The 13,863-nt window shown below is 35.2% G+C and overlaps 1 pseudogene; it reads right to left on the reverse strand.

Moving 5' to 3' along the window:
* Window positions 1-1,716: 1,716 nt before the first annotated feature.
* LOC143529978 (alkane hydroxylase MAH1-like) lies at window positions 1,717-5,380 on the reverse strand (annotated as a pseudogene).
* Between the last annotated feature and the right edge of the window lie 8,483 nt (window positions 5,381-13,863).

Genomic DNA, 13,863 nt, shown 5'->3' on the forward strand with positions numbered 1-13,863 from the left:
GAAGCTAACCTGGACATAATTGAGTTGAAAACATTAATGTGATCCGTGACTGAACTTCCCTCATGCATCCTTGTTATAAACAATTCCCTCATCAAGAACACCTTATTGGCCGCAGACGGTTTTTCATACATATTTGACAGAGCCGTCATCATACCACGAGCCGTGGTTTCTTTCATGATATTAAAAGCAACGTTCCTCATCAAAGCCAATGTAATTTTACCTCTAGCCTTCTTGTCCTTTGAGTTCCAAATTGCTTCTTCGGCTTTATCCATATTATCCGGCTTTTCCTCCAATACCGTATCCAAATCATGTTCCCCAACTAACGCCTCTATTTGCATTTTCCAACATGTAAAATCAGTCCCGTTAAACTTGTCGATTCGAACATTCCCGTCTTCAGACATCGCAAACGAAAAAACAGAGAAAAAAACCAATAAACAAAAGTCTAACCCAGAACCCGATGTCCTCTCTTACACCGGAAACTTCTGTCAACAAATACCCGAACCACACAATCAAAGCAAACCCGAATACCAAACCGAATCTTGAACACCCAACCTGAGTCAAAACAACCCAAAACAAACCCTAACCAGAAACAAGGAATGAGTAAACCTGATTTCTCCTGGTCGAAGGTTGAAACAGAGGTTGTAGACGGCAGTATCCGTCGAGCGGCTATCAGTTTTAATCCGGCAACAAGAAGCATCCAACACTACTTCTTTGATTAACAATCGCACACGACTGTAGCAGATAGTGTTTTCCGGTGCGGCGGTAGCATACTTCCGGTGGCAGAAAATGAACGACTCCAAGGGTTTATCAAAACCCTAAATGCTAGAGGACAAAAAAGATTTTTTTTCTTTCTCACTGTTGTGTCGAACAGCAACACACCACAAATGAAACAAATAAAATCTAATTTACTTTATAATATGTTGCCTTTCTTTTTCCTTTCTCTTGTAGAACACGACAGAAGCAAAAATAAATAATCCCTTTGGACTTGCAAATTAAATATGCACACCAAAATTCTTGCAAGGGTTTTCACGAACAAACAAATAAGGAACCGGAGGTAAACCTTCTTTCGTCTCAGTGCACCCGTGTATTTAACGAACCCTCGGCTCTGATGCCACTTGTTAGGTATTAAACAGAGTCGGTACGCAGCGGAAACACAAACACACACGCACAAACAAAAGCAATAAATAAGAGACACAAGATTTTTATGTGGTTCGGTCAAGGCGACCTACATCCACGGGCTGCAACTAGGGTATTTTTATTAAACACAGTACAAAAGACTAATACATGACTAGGTATTTATAGATAATAATTAGGTTTAATAGAGTAGGGAACAATAAAACTCCAACAGACCATCCTCCATAATTAAACGGGCCGCCCCTTTTAGTTTTCTAATTGTCAACCAACAAGCCCGACTCAAAGGCCTTCACAAATCCTAACAGGTTTAAGCAATTAAATTTGTGAATATGCTTACTTGGTTATGATTTAGGTTTAAACAGGCTTAAATGAGTTGATTGGGTTTAAACATTACAAAAACATATTTTTTTGTTTAACAACATATGCATTTTTTTAAAAAAAATTACCAGGTGATTGGGCTAAGGACCGTCGAGCACCCTACCCTTTATTGTGAGGTGTATTACACTTTATTTGCTATTACAAGCAACACTAATACACATGCTCTAAAGAGCTTTATTGAGAATATATATTAAGTTCACAAGTTCAAACTTCACTTGTTTTAGTCACTTTCACTTTCAAACCATTCTTCATTTGGAGCACAACTGTGGCACCTGGTAACACTTGGTTACCTTCAACAAGCTCCACACGGTAATGGTATATGATTGTAGCAGCCACTATCTTCATCTGAGTGAAACTCATGTGCTTTCCCAAACAAGTTCTCGGACCAGCATTAAACGCAGGGAACTTATAAGATGGTTGGTGTTTGATCCCACCACCTGGTTCAAGCCACCTTTCGGGTTTGAATTTCAAACAATCTTTTCCCCATATTGATCCCATCCTTCCCATGGTATAGAAACATAGAATGATTGTGGTGTTAGGATCGACTTTATGGCCACTTGGAAGTATATCAGGTTGTACTGGGCTTTTGTGTTGACACGGAACTGGAGGGAAAAGCCTTAAGGCTTCACATAATCCACCATGAAGATAAACCAGTTTGTCCAAATCTATTGCTTGAATATCCTTGCCACCGGCTTCCTTATGTAATTGCGTCTCAAGCTCTTCTCGGATCTTATCTTCTGCCATCGGGTTTTTGGCAAGATAAAATAGCCAAGAGAGAGTGCTGCTAGTGGTATCTCTACCTGCCAATATTATATTCAACAAGGTGTCTCTCAAAAACTTATTCGGATCCTTAGACGTGCCACTTTGGTCTCTTGTCTCTCTCATTAGAGCTGCTGAAAAGTTAAAACCTTCGTCTTAGGGTTCATAATTTATGTTACTAAATATCTTCTGGTTTTTGGCTATGTGGTTGTATATGAACTGATCGATGACTTTCCATGCATCATTTAACTTTTTCTCGTTTCCCATTTTAAGTAATCGTTGCAATTTCCATAATATTTCTGGCATGCACATTCTATAAAAGATGGCTTCTTGTGCACGCGATAAAGCCACTTCACATGGAATGTAAGGAAAATCAAGAGACATGCTTTGCGGATCGTAATCAATAAGCAATTCACATATAATATCAAACCCTATTAGATAATTAAACAATACTTAGGTTTATATTTATTTGTATTATTATTTGTCACATATTAATATTAGGATTAAAACTTAGGGTTATGGGATTATGAAAACAGTTAACAAAAACCGTCATTAACGGTTTCTTGTTAACCATCGCATCCCTCTCAAACCCTAGGCTATATAAAGACTTATCTATCATTGTAAATTTCACCAAGATTATTCATTAATCCAATATATAATCGTTTATATCTGCTGTGCATATATTCGAGTTTGTGTTTCTGATTCTGATATAACAACAAACTGGTATCAGAGCGCACCAGGTTGAAGATCAAAATCGCTGCATAACAAGTCTCTATCCACGATCTATCATGATGTCCTGTCAACAGTGTATTATTAATCAAAAGAAGATGAATCAGAAAAGAGGCAGAAGGAATCAAAGGCAGTGTTTTTACTGCAAAGAAATCGGTCACTTCATTGCTTGCTGTCCGATTAAAGAAGAACATGAGGCTTCACAACTGATCCAACAATCTTTAAAGGTGGAAATAAGAAATCAATTCAATCCAGAAGATTATCAAGAAGATCTACTCGTTGCTGGTTCTGATAAAGGTTTATGGATAAACATATGGTACATAAGTCTATGCAAATCATCATGTATCGGGTAATTTAGAATTGTTTGATCATACTAGAAATTCATATGGGATAGAAACGAATGTTAAGGGATTGGGAACTATGTTCATAAAAGGAATAGGGACAACATCTGTAAAAACAAAATCAGAAAATTTACACATTCCTAATGTATATTATATCCCTGAAATTGATAAAAACATTCTAAGTTATGATCAATTGATTCTTCAAGGATATACTATAAAGACAGAGGGTCCTACGGGTCAGATATTTAGAATGTTTAAAGGAAGTTCGTTTGATATAAAGAGTAAACATGGAAAGGAAATTAACAGATTAAGAAAGGATAAGAGGAATAAGGAATTGGGTAGATTAAGAAAGGATGAGAGGAATAAGGAATTTGTGAAAGAATGTAACGAAGATTATGAGAATTTTCTAAGATATGAGAAAGGAAAATCTGTTAAACAAGAGAAGGGTAATACTTTGGAAAGTTATATGGAAAATATAAGTCTTGAATATGAGACGTTTAATTGGAACAAGGCAATCATTCTTGCTTTAGAGTTTAAGTCATTTAAAGATTGTATTACATTGATAAGTTTACTTGATGATTCGGAGTTTGTTTCTATATACAAGGAGCTCTTAAGAGATAAATTGGAATCAATGATTTATTGGTTCTTGAACATACACCTTGCTCTAAATCGCTTAGTACCTCCTTATCAAAACAAGAAGGTAGAATTGTTGGATCTTTATATGCTAGTTAAGAGAGAAGGTGGACATGAAAGAATAGAAGAGAAAGGGTTATGGGTATTGATTGCAAAAGAATTGGGATTTGATTGGAGTGATGGATATGTTATGAAATTAATCTATGCAAGATACTTGGATGTATTTGAATTCAAATACAGGTTATACATGAGAGATTTAGGAAACACAGCAGGTTGCAGTCGAGAAGACAAAACTGAAACACATCAAGAAGGTGAAAATCAAGATGATCAAAAGGGTTCCGGTGAATTAAAAGAAGATAATACAACAGCCGAGATCAACAAAAGACTTCAAGAAGCACACGAGTATGCAATGTTTATGGGAAACGATTGGAGTGGAGCAAAACAAATGTTTAAGAAGAGAAATGGCAAACACAAAGTGCGAAAGACTGATTTCAAGGCAGCAAAGATGGCTCTAGATGATGCACATCAAAGTTTATCTCCAATCAAGAACTCTCTTAAACCTAACTATGTTTAGGGGAGTGTATTAGATAATTAAACAATACTTAGGTTTATATTTATTTGTATTATTATTTGTGACATATTAATATTAGGATTAAAACCTAGGGTTATGGGATTATGAAAATAGTTAACAAAAGCCGTCATTAACGGTTTCTTGTTAACCATCGCATCCCTCTCAAACCCTAGGCTATATAAAGACTTATCTATCATTGTAAACTTCACCAAGATTATTCATTAATCCAATATATAATCGTTTATATCTGCTGTGCATATATTCAAGTTTGTGTTTTTGATTATGATATACCAACAAACCCAAACCTTTGAAATATATCCTGTAAATCCGTCTCCACCCCGTGTTTGGATATGTTGTCAAGTACTGGTATTAAACCTTTTTCAACCTTGTTCCAAACAATCTTTTTCGGAAGGTTCTTAAAGTTAGGATGGTTTAGGAGGAGCGTGAACGTTCTACGGTGGAACTCCCATATGCCATCATTGGAATTCGACACTCCATCTCCAATGATATCCAAGATCTGGTGCAGTTTGTGACCTTTCGGGGAATTGGGGAAGTTTTTGCTCAAAATGTAATGGATGTCTTCAGGAATTGAGGTGAAAAGCATATCCATGTTGGCTAACACGGGCCCTTTAAAAAAGAACGTACCACCAGTACTTGCCATAACATCGGTGATGTGTTCATAGAGTCTGTCAAAATTTACAATGGCTGCTGGTAGTGCACCAAGAACCGGCCATTTTTTCTGGAAGATAGAATTATGGTGTGGACGCGTGTATAAAACAATCAGAAAGCAAATTACAAATGAAAAGAGGATGGCAAGGCTTACAAGGAGAGCCATGGGAAGAGGTATTTTCTTTAAAGAAGCAGGGATGCAGTCAAGTGGTGACAACTAAAGAAGCTTTAAAATTAACTGCCATTATGATACATCACATATTAATCTTTTTTTTCTTTTTTCTTCTTATTTAGCATATCGTTTATTTAAAGTTCGCGTGAACATTTTAAAAATATGAATACATGTTTACAGCATACAGTTCAAAATTTCCACTCCTAATGATTCACTCACAAAACTGCCGGTGAAGTAAGCTTGTTTTTTCGTTTCAAAGCGGTCGTGGTTATCGTTTCATAGTGGTCATTGAAGTAAAACTTGTTATTTCGTTTCATAGTGGTCAACATACGTTGTTTACAACCATGATTTACCTGAAGACCAAATGAGAAATAACTGCTTGGGTATGGAGTACACGATCATTCGTGGCCGGTCTTATTTCATTCACCAAACAAACTCGAAGCTCAAGGGGCATCACCTCCTTGTCAGGGGTCGTGGAAAATTATGCCTAAAAATTAATGATTGTTAGATTGAACTAAATTGTGAACTTGGGTCATTGGTGTATGAAATAATACATCAGAATAAGATAACAAATATTGATGAACAGAACAGACTTAGATTATGCAAAATGAGCATTTTAAGTGTGTCTGACAATTATTATAAAGGTTTTCTGATTTAAGGCTTTACATTTTCTGATTTTGTAAAGGTTTTAACTTTTAACTAGTCGACAGGCTCTACTTTCTGAATTGCTGTGAGGTTGCTATACATATATTGTTTAAATCATGTTTCTTGTGTTGTGACCGGAGCTTTTCTCGGGTTGTTTGAACTAAAAAGATATGTGGATCGAGTTGCTGATCGATCTTGTCTACTCAGTTGCAATACCATGATGCTTATGATGATCCAAGAGTTGACAGGCACTTATTCGGATCAGTTGGACAAGGAGGAACAAAGCAGAAGACGCTCAAACTTTAACCAACATAACTCGAGCTACAATTGGAATTACGGGTCCAGCTCCAGCGGGAAGAAAGGTCTTGACGAACTAAGATCACGTGGAGTTGCCAATAGTTAGGCATGAGCAAATTCGGTATTGGTACCGAACTACCGATTCGTACTAGTACCGGTACCGAATCAGTACCAAAGCTTTGAGTTTTCGGTACCAGTACAGTACTGATCTCCTCCCTAGTTGTCATAGACGGTTCGGCCAAGCTGTCAAATCCAAATTATTGAATTAAAGCCCTGGTTTCACCAATCAAATTTTTTTTCCAAAAATTTGCAATCTTTAATTCTCTTTCTATTTAGAATAATCATGCTAATTCACTTTAGAATTTCAAATAAGCATTCAATCTTTATATAAATATTTTGAGAGTTATTGATGGCTACTTTAGGTTAGGTATGCTTTTTAGAGAGAGGGAGGGAGTGTGTTGTGTTTTATGTTAGCCCATTTAATGTTAACTAGTTTTTCTATCTGGTGCGTTGCGTCGGAGCAGCTGACAAAACTCCAGCGTTGAAACCCAATCGTTGGTAAATCTTGAACGTTACGATGATGAGTCGATGCGAATTCGGTCAGTATCGGTTACGCTCGTTAGGGTATAGAAATCATTGGTAAAGTTTGAGCGTTAAAGCCCAAAAAATTAATTTGTCAAATTAACATATAAAAAAAATAAAATATTTAAAACGAAGTTTATTTGCTCGACAAACCTGGGCGGTGTAAAACACAAGTGTTGTCGGTCTCGGACATTGTGATAGTAATTCGACACGAATTCGGTCGGTTTTGATTATGCTCATTACGGTACTGGAGCTAAAAAAATATAATATGAAGGTGGACCAATGGTCAATGGGGTGTTGGGGGGGGGGGGTTTAGACGATAAACTTGTGCGCTGGTAAAACCCGAGCGTTGTCAGTCACAGACGTTGAGACGGCGAGTATACTCAAATTTGGTCGCTTTTCGTCAACTTCGTTATGGTACCGGAACTAAAACAAAAAAAAATTGGCATTTGATCGATTTTCTTTACGCTCATTATGGTAAATTAACTACAAAAAAACAGCCCACCAAATTCGCTGACTAATATGGTGTCGTCAAGTGATCCAATAAAGCATTTGGCGGCACCAAAGTTATAGTTTATATATATTAGTAATTTACGAAAATGTGTAACATCTAGTGACTTGGTGTAAGTCAAGTTTAAATGAGCATTTTGGCAATTGGAGTCTTTTCAGACAATTTTTGTTTTCATGTCTCTTGTTCTCAAATCAACAAAGTTGCTTATATATATTTAGTTTGAGATTAAAATAGCCAAATGGTAACGAGGGATCGAGGGGAGAAGTTCAGTATTCGAATCAGACTCGAATAACTCGAAATTCGATTCGACTCGCATTCGAATTTGAAGATTCGAATTTGATTATCAATCATTTGAATTCAATTCGATTCGAGCTCAATTTTAGCAATCAAATACGAATTTATGATTTTAAATTCTATTCGATTTGAAATTTGAATTCAAATTATACATTTTATTTTGATTATATATATACATACTTATGAAAAGATAAACTACAATAAATCCATCTTTTGAGTTATAGAGGTTAAAAATTGAAAGTTCATCATTTTGGTTAATAATTAATGTAACTGGATATTATCATTTTGAATATTTAGGATTTGATAACTTTAAATGATTTATTTATTTTATAATCTTGTACGTTTTTTGTTATAAAAACTCAAATTTATATGGTTTTGAAATTGAAATATATTTTTTTAACTGAATTCGAATTGATTCGAATTCGAACTTCATTTTCAAATCGAATCTAATTTCGAATTAGCTATTCTAAATTCGAATTGGGTTGAATCGAATTTGTCGAATCCATTTTGAATTTGAATCCAGCTTCAAAATTTCAAAATTCAAATAATTTCATTTGAATAAATTCAAATATTTGAAATTCGTTGAACACCCCTAGTAGTTATAGGCCTATAGCTATAAAAATATTTAAACTTAGAGCATCTCCACCCATTGGTTTTAGGGCTGTCAATTTATGACACGGACCTGTTAACACGACACGGGTTTTAACAAGTTTGGGTTTGAGCTTAACAGGTTTCGTGTCTTAAACAGGTCGACCTGTTTAAGACATGTTTAAATTTGTGTCTTAACAGGTTAAACACGTGTTAACCTGTTAGTAACATGTGTAGATTTTTATTTTAGAAAATAAATATATATACACTCCTAAAGTCTTAAACATAAAGTCATACTTACAAACGACATTTCATTAATGCCTGTCAGAACCCGATATTATGTTTTTTATGGATGTTATGCTCTGCTTATATGGTTTTTTGTTTCAGGTATGCCATGGATTTGCCGTATTTTGTTTCAAGTATGTTATGGATTTGTGGTTTTTTGTTTAAAATAAGTTATGGATTATTTAATAATTAAGACTTTTATGCTCATTTTGAATATTTTGGTTTCGTTACACATGTATTATTCATTGTGTCTTTAAACAGGTCCCTTAACAGGTCTTAACAGGTTACCTATTACTAAACAGGTTCGTGTTCATGTTTGAAAAAAATGACACGATTAGTTATCATGTTGTGTTCGTGTTTAGCACAACATGTCATCGTCTCTTATCGTGTCGTGTCCGACATGTTATGACAGCCCTAATTGGTTTTTGTTGACATGGCATGGCGTTTGAATTGGTTTATGGGTGGAGACAAACGTTTGTGTTACATTTGGTTTGCATTCTCAAACGTTTGGGAGGTGGGTTTGTAGTGGCCCCACCACAACCACTACACACAAATCATATATATATATATATATATATATACATATTTATTATATTTTAATAAGGTTTAGATTGGTTTATGGGTGGAGCAAAAATGGGTTTTTTTTATGAAAAGTTTATAATATGATGTGACAATAAGATGGACGTTTGAATTGGTTTATGGATGGGGATGCTTTTATCTATTGAGAAGAACTTGTGACGCATACTTTTTTATTATGATGGGATAAGTCAGTATAAGATGCCTACTTAAAAATATATAGAGGCTACGTTATTGCTATGAAGAAAGTACATAATATGATAGTCAAATTAACGGGTCTTAACAATCATTATCATTTAAACTAGTTATTCAAGGATTATCATTACTATTTTTTTAATGGCTGAATATTACATTTTAGGGAGATTGACATTGATTTATGACTTCTAATTTTACACTCTAACTATTTTATCATCCAATAAAGAAGTATTGACTTCTAATTTTACATTTTAACGACCATACAATCCAACAAAGAGATTGACATATGACGCGTATAGACCTATACAGGCTTATTACAACCTAGGACTGCTTTTCTAGGTTGTCACGACGTACTATATACACCCCGTATGGATCTATATGTGGTGTATTATGCTCATCTGAGTTATTGGAGCCGACTCTTTCTTCCTCTCCCTCCTTTCTAATTATTATTATATATACATGCACAACCGAGGATAATTCACGTTATACACATACACACAACACTAATTTTATAATATACACACACAATGTCGTGGTTCAACCATTTATTTCCAGACTAGAAAGAGGAGGAGCAGGGTTACGCCCTTAACGATCAGCCTAGGACGTCGTGGTTACCGGACTTGAACCAGGTTTCGTTTTATATTTATTTAGTATGAAGTTGTTAGTTGGTTTTTTAACTAAGACATGTTACATTACGTTTTGTTAGGAGTATGTCGGCTATGATATTCAGCCTGAACAATCTTACGGACAGCCTAGCTCGCCGGGCTTACCAAATTTGAACCAGGTTTTGTTATATATATTTATTTAGTATGAAGTCGTTAGTTGCTTTTTTAACTATGACATGTTACATTACGTTTTGTTAATAGCATGTCGGCTATTATATTCAGCCTGAACAATCATACGGTTACCCTAGCTCGCCGGGCTTACTAAATTTGAACCAGGTTTCATTATATATATTTATTTGATATAAAGTCGTTAGTTTGATTTTTAACTAATATATGCTACTATTACCGTTATTGTTAATATTTTTATTATTATTATATTATTATTAAAATATTATTATTATATTATTCTTATTATTATTAAATATCATTATATTATTATTATATTAATACTATTATTATTAAAATCTAATTATTATAATTATATTATTATTATTATTATTATTATTACTACTACTATTACTACTATTACTGTTGTTTAATTTTTAACTAATATATGTTAGGAGTATTTCGTGTCGGATTATGGAGGTCAATTACCTGTTGTTTACGATAGTCAGCCGTCGTATCAGTTACCTGTTGTCGGGTCGGATTATGGAGGTCTGTCTTCTTCTTCGTACCAGATACCAATAGTAAATGACCCGCTTTACGGAACCTAGCCTTCGTACCACGGGAGAAACGAGCTTGATGAGGATAATCATGATGCTGGGGTAAACTTAAATGACAATGATGAGGATGCTGGGGGAAACCTAAATGACGAAGATAATTACGATGATGACTACATACGCGAGCCGACAGTTTCGTATAAAACAGATAATGAAAGACACCGCATGTTTTGTTTAAGTTAGTATTATTTTTTTGTACATTATTTAAAAAATAGCTTAAACCGTTTCATATTTTTGAGTCCCGCAACGAGTTGGAGGAATGGGCCAAAAAGAGAGGGCGGGATCATGGGTGTGTTATTGTGGTCCAACGGTCAAGAAAAACAGTGTGGACCTTACATGCAATCGTGGAGGGGAATCGAAACTGAAGGCCACGATCAGGCATACCGACAGTATTAAAAAATGTTGTTCGTTTAAACTCTTAGGTAGGTATGACTTGGCAGGTTCATGTTGGAGGCTTGAAGTGGTAAACGAGACCCACAACCACTGTCCCGTTGTCTATGAGGAGGAGTACGCGGAGCTGAGGAAAATGACCAACGAAGGACTTGACTGGTTGCGAACTTATACTAGAATGGCGTGAAGCCCCTTCAAATTCAAACAGCCGTGGCTGAGTAGTTTCCCGGTTGCCAACTCAAACTCAATGACATATACAACTACTTGAGTAAGCTTAAAAATCAGGAGAAAATTGGCGATACCCCCATAAAGACAGTTGAAAACCTTTATAGTTACTATATAGAGCCTGTGTTTATAATATTTATTAAAGTTTTATTCATCCAATGCAGGTGCTGGAAAACTTTCTCCGTGACCTATACCCCCGAGAATGCTTCCAACGACAGGACGGAGGATATTTTATTCTGTCATAATAAGTCGCATAAAATGCGGCGTGCGTTCCCCGAGGTATTGTTGTTTGACACAACGTACAACACCAACATGTACAACTGATCATTGGTTGAATTTGTCGGTGTGACGTTGACATCAAAGTCGTTTTGTATCACCCATGCGTTTTTTATCAAGGAACGAGAGAGGAACTTTACATTGGCTCTCGAGAAACTAAAAGAAATGCCCGATGATTGTATGGAGCCACGCGTGATACTGACTGGCGCGGACCAAGCCCTCATGAACTCCTGCGATGCAATCTTCCCTAGTGCAACCAAAAATTTATATAGATGGCACATATCTGAGAATATAAAGAAAAAATTTAAGAGTCTTTATAGAACAGATATGGGGACGGACTTCGCGTACTGATGGAAGGTCCTGTATCAGTCTTCGACGATATAAAGTTCAACTATTTTTGCACTCGGATGGAACGTCATTAGTGAGAACACAACAGAGAAGGTGAGTCTTTCATGCGTCTATAGTTTTTAATAGCCTATATAGACATCTTATTAACATTTCCCTTTATTTTATTAGAGGTCTGACATTCGTTACAACCGGTTGGATCCATACAAACACAAATTAGGAAAATCATGTACATATGAACTAATATTACACAAACATAAAACACTCTTTCTTAAACCCGCAATACATTACAAATCTATATCTATATCTATATTAAAGAAATAAGTTTGGTCAATTTCTATTGGTTGATTTACTAATTTTCAAAAATAACAATCACTCTTATAATTTCTTTACAATTTAATAATTCAAAAATAAATTAATAATTTACCTTTCACTATCCATTGCCAATGATAATTTGTTTATGCGCATAAAACCTATTTGTAACCCTAATAAAAACAGCGCTGACATCTCCTCCAACCACTAATCGCCGCTCCCTATTTCTTCTTTTCTGATAGTGGAGATCTAAACTCTCCGATCCAATCTCTTGAAAGCACAAGTTGGCTTCTGACTTTTGAGATTAGACCCGTGGCTTCAAAAATCATATTTGGTATGTATTATGTTACAAACTTAAAACCCAATCATGTATACTTAGTTTCCTTTATATGATTAATATGGTTCTTAATTTAGTTCTCATAAAAAAATATATTTTTTCGTTATACATTATTGAGTTGGTAGCACTAAGTGCGCAAGGGTTTATACCACCTGCTTTGTTCTATCTTGATGTCGTGCTTACGTATAAATATTGTTGCATTAATTTTGGTTAATGGAATTGTTGTGTTAACTTTGATGTCTATGAGATATGTTATCTTTTCATAAACTGCAACATTGATGGTATGGTTAGTAAATATTTGTGGCAGATTAAAGACTAAAGAGCTTACCGGGGATCTTGATGTGAATGCTTATTTTAGATGGAGGTGAAGTTAGAAACAAAACAATAATTATGGTTTATAAAGAAATATTTAGTAGTTTATGAACATAATGTAAAGCTAAAATTTTGTTTATAAACATTCTATTATGTAATGTGATTTTTTAAAGTATGCCTCTCAATATCATTTTTTCATTCGAATAAAACTTGCAATATGCTGTCATTTGAATTTATTTACGTGTTTAATTGACGAATTTTATATTCCACCCGTGTAGCTTACAACAAAAAGAATCCCTCTCAGTTATTTAACCCGCTACCAAAACCCACAAGAGTTACAGCGGTGTACAGTGTACACTATCAACCCCCTTAGCCCACTTGCTAGCGGGCCTATTCATCCTCCTTTATGTCATGTCATGTCATGTCATATATAAACTTGGATTAATGGCTCGGACCTGGCGTCATTAATATATAAATCCACGCACCCTTAACCATCCGCCGTGATTAGGGTTTCAATCTACATACAGAGATTGAATCCCGTGGTTTACGATACGCCGCCCGGTAAATCAAACACTCGCTTTCTTTCAATTTGTTGTTGTTTCAATCTACAACCAATTCCGTCTGATTGCTGCCTATTACGGTTCCTATGATTTGTAGTTTCTCAATCTGATTGCCAGTGATTTTGACTCACAAATGTTGTCTGGAAAGAGATTTTTTTATCTTTATTTATAAAAACATTGTGTTTTTACTTTTTACCCAATTTTTCTATATCAGAGCATATTGGTGGTTAGGGCTGCAAACGAACTGAACCAAACGAACAGGCTTGTTCATGTCGTTAAGAAAATAATGTGTTCACATACTGTTCACAAACACATAAATAAATGTACAAAAAACACAATTGAGCAAACGGTGGCCTTGTTATT

The sequence above is a fragment of the Bidens hawaiensis genome, unplaced genomic scaffold (genome assembly GCF_021521415.1).
Source record: "Bidens hawaiensis isolate Kalapana, Puna unplaced genomic scaffold, B.hawaiensis_p1.1 tig00008796_1, whole genome shotgun sequence".
In the NCBI taxonomy this organism is placed as follows: Eukaryota; Viridiplantae; Streptophyta; class Magnoliopsida; order Asterales; family Asteraceae; genus Bidens; species Bidens hawaiensis.